This window comes from Neoarius graeffei, chromosome 6 (genome assembly GCF_027579695.1).
Source record: "Neoarius graeffei isolate fNeoGra1 chromosome 6, fNeoGra1.pri, whole genome shotgun sequence".
NCBI lineage: Eukaryota > Metazoa > Chordata > Actinopteri > Siluriformes > Ariidae > Neoarius > Neoarius graeffei.
This window is the reverse complement of record NC_083574.1, coordinates 74,774,925-74,778,894: the sequence shown is the minus strand read 5'-3', so window position 1 is coordinate 74,778,894 and position 3,970 is coordinate 74,774,925. Positions and strand designations below refer to the sequence as shown.

General features: G+C 40.5%; 1 long non-coding RNA gene across 1 annotated transcript; it reads right to left on the bottom strand.

Moving 5' to 3' along the window:
- Positions 1 to 1,525: 1,525 nt before the first annotated feature.
- On the bottom strand, positions 1,526 to 3,311 carry LOC132887514 (uncharacterized). The gene is made up of 3 exons (XR_009654842.1): positions 2,861 to 3,311; positions 2,625 to 2,767; positions 1,526 to 2,262 (listed from the first exon to the last, which is right to left on the bottom strand). It is a non-coding gene; the product is annotated as an uncharacterized LOC132887514 (long non-coding RNA).
- Positions 3,312 to 3,970: the final 659 nt, after the last annotated feature.

The following is a 3,970-nucleotide window of genomic DNA, read 5'->3' as shown; positions in this document are numbered from 1 at the left end:
TTAGGGTTGCTACACCTTGGTGAGGGCAGTACAGTGAAAAGATGCTGATCAGCTGGTTGTTCGACATCTAGCAAGCTAAAGAAAGAAAGAAGATTAGAAAATGGAACTAGAAAGAACTGAAAATGCATCACTGTGTACAAGGAGATCGAAAAGCTCTCACATCTACATATCAAGTGCAGCAGTCAAGGCGCACGCTGCAGCAGAGGCAGCAAAAACATGTGCTGCATTTGCAGAGAAAGAAGCAAAGCTGAAACTAGATAAAACAAAGCTGGAAGCTGAATTAAGCACACTTGCAATTCAGAGACAGGCAGCTGCAGCTATTGTACAGGCCGGGGCATTAGAGGCAGCTGAAGAATTAGAAAATTCACTAAAGACTGATTTGTCTTCTCAAGAAAACTTGCAAAATGAGATTGCATGGCACACAAATTAATATATAGAAGAACAAGCTGGACTTCAATTACCATGGGCTCCAGCGTCTGTCCATGCTGCTCTACCTGAGGCAGCAATATCTGAAACAAGCTACGTCACATGGCATCCTTCACCAGAGATGGGCCTAGACCTGGGTGGAGAGCATGAAGAGGGTGAGGCCATCAACGGACCATCTGGCCATAACAGATCACCGAATACAACGTGTGTTCACAACCACACTACATTCAGAGATGGATTCGACATCAACATACCACATGCTGGAAATCACATGAACACCTGGAGCCAACACAGCCTGGAGCCAACTATCTTGCCAACACAGCCTGGAGCCAACAACAGAAACAACACTCATCCTGGAACAACTAACAGAGACAGCGGACATCGCACAAGGCCCCAGAAAACTCCCCAGTCATGCAAATCACCAATCAACTCAACAGCTCTATCATACGTCCCTCTCTTTTCTCCATCCACTCCATGTGCCCCACCTGAAACAGAACACCTGGCACGATACCTGGCTCATCGTGATCTAGTGAGTACAAGCCTCTACCAGTTTGATGATAAACCTGAAAATTATCTGGCTTGGCAGTCATCATTCAACAATGCCACTTCAGGTTTAGGACTTACGTGCACAGAGATGTTAGATCTGCTAATTAAGTGGCTGGGGCCAGAGTCTGTGAAGCACATCAAGAGAATTCGCTCTGTGCATGTATCACTGTAAGCCCGGATAAGTTGAGTTTACTTAAAAAATTTGAGGAAAGTGGTTGCCTTAAAAAAATTAAGTAATGTATAATCAAAACTTGAGTGAATTAAACTTAAATGCTTGATGGGAATGGAATTGCTATTTTAAGTACAACACACTAGATACCAAGTTGATTTAACTTAAAATCTTTTGCTAAACCAATTGCTTTGTATAATCATTAAATGTAACATATTAAGTTCATTACACTAAATGCCAAGTTGGTTTAATGCAATATAAATAGCAATATTAACTTTAATGAACAAAAAAAGAAAACAAATGTACATTCTTTTTCTCTTTTATTTTACTGTAGATAGCACATTTACAAAAAAAAGGAGCAGAAAAAAAACAATCAAATCCTGGATTCACAAGACTGACAGCATGGTGTTCATCTTTCTTAATGGCAGGACTGAGAAAATATGCATATACTATATAAGATTTTCACTGACAGAAATATTTACTTTCAGAGAGAGAGGGAGAGAGAGACAGGAGGGCAGAGAGAGAGAGGATGGAAAAGGTAAGCAATAGTGATAAACTGACACACCAAAAACCTACTTAACCAAATAACATGTCCAAATAAATCCAAACAAATGACAGTAACTGGATCATTAACCCATGATATCACTGCCCACATCATCAGACAAAGTGAAAACAGCGCACAAACGGCAGCACACTTATCTAAAAGAGCAACATTAAAAACTAAGCACCTGATATCTGGAACAGCAGAATACTGTATCTGGAACAGTAGCATACAGTAGCATCTGGAACAGTAGCATAACTACTTGAAACCCCTTAGACTTCAAGCTGATTTTTCAGAGTCTGAATTTTGGGTGCCAGCTCACTTTTACCCAGGTTGAACATCACCTGCTGGACAAAGTAAAAAGTGTTTTTCATGTACTTTGGATAATCCAGGTGTAGGGCGTACTGTATATCAGCCCAAAAAGGACACAGAAGGCCTGAGGAAGGTTGGGCAGCTCGTCCATCACCACACTGCCTTCCAGGATGATTCCTACTCTGGACGGGTTCAGCTGAGGACTTTCTTCATCAATGCAGAGGATTCCCACTGGAGTCTGACTGTATAAGTCCTTGCAAGTTGCATCCTGACAAGAGAAAGATTGACAGTACAGGACACAATCATACCAGTTAGATATTTAAAATGAAAAGCCTCAGAAAATAAGTGAACTGAATGTAATTATTGAAAGGACAATAAAGACTGGTCATATTTGGATCTGAGTGTTGCAAGTGCTAATTCCAAAACTGTCTGTTGGTACCTTGGCAACTAAGGAAACTTAAAGGGGTTTGAGTGCACTTTTTGGAATAACCAAGATTTAACAAAAAACTTGGGCTAAAACATTTAATTAAACTTCCAATTAACTAAGCCATTTCGCTTTGTTTGATCCGAATAATGAACTAACCTAGCCCATTTCAGTTCATGGTCGTCTCAAAATGCAACAGCACTTACCAAATTGAGTGAACAGTGATACACCAACGGACCGTCGCCTTCCTTTCTCTCTCCTTCTCCCTTGTGCTGCGCAACGTGGAAGACCACGTTTTCTGTGCTGTCGGTCGGGTGTTCAATGCAGCTAACAGCTAGTGAGCACTTAGCTAATGGGGGAAGAACGTCAATTCTAACGTTAGCTACTTAATCGTACAATAAATAATGATTAAACCTATGATATGGTTGTGCTGTATACTTACATTATCCGAAAAGTTTTCAAAAAAAAGTGTCCCATTCCAAATCCAGAGAGCTCTCCACAGTGACAAAAGCAACTTATCCAACAGATGAAAATGACGTGAAATTGGTAAAATACCACCTGTAACTATCAAACTGTAAAACACGCGATTTCCACTGCTCTTAAAGTTAAAACAAACATTCCCACCGACAGTCAGGATCCAAAATACTAAGTTCAGAGAACAAACGTTGGCTGAAGCTCACTCTGAATTTTACCAAACCTCACGTAACTGCTGCTGATCTGTGAAAGTTAAAATGGCGGCTTCACAACTCTGCGCAGATTAAAAAAGAGGTGTGGTCATGACTAAAACTTAGAATTTTAAGGCCATTCAACTTAAACTTATTAACACTTTTGACTATGTGTACAAATTAGTAGAATATACTTAATATTTTTTAGTAATGCAATCAAACTTAAATTTTTACGTACATTGTAATTAAAACATTTAATTAAATACAAAGTCTGGGCTTACAGTGATAGGAAACCCAAACGTAGCACTAGAAAAGGCTTGGGACCGCCTCCAAGAGTGTTATGCTGCACCTGAAGTAATGGAGAAGTCTCTCTTTAAAAGACTTGATGATTTTCCGAAAATATTACCCAAAGACTATGGGAAGCTGAGGGACCTAGGTGATCTTCTTATGGAGCTCCAGGGTGCCAGAGAAGAAGGCTACCTCACCAGACTGACATACCTGGACACTGCCAGAAGCATTAGGCCCATAGTAGAGAAACTTCCACATGGGCTTCAAGAGAAATGGCTAACAGTTGGCTCAAGATTTAAAGAAGGAAACAATGGCTACTTCCCTCCATTCGACTACTTTGCCGATTTCATCTGTCATGAAGCACAGAGAAGGAATGACCCCAGCTTTATTCTCTCATGTGCCAGCAGCAACAGAATAAAATCAGACAAAGCAACCCCACAAAATTATGGAGGCAAGATAACCGTTCACAAGACAGACATTTCTACAGTAAAAGACCCACCTGTGAACTCACCTGAGAAAAAAGCTGATGGGCCAGAGAAAAACTTTCCTATTCACAATAAACCACACGCACTGAGAAAATGCAGGACATTTAGAGGGAA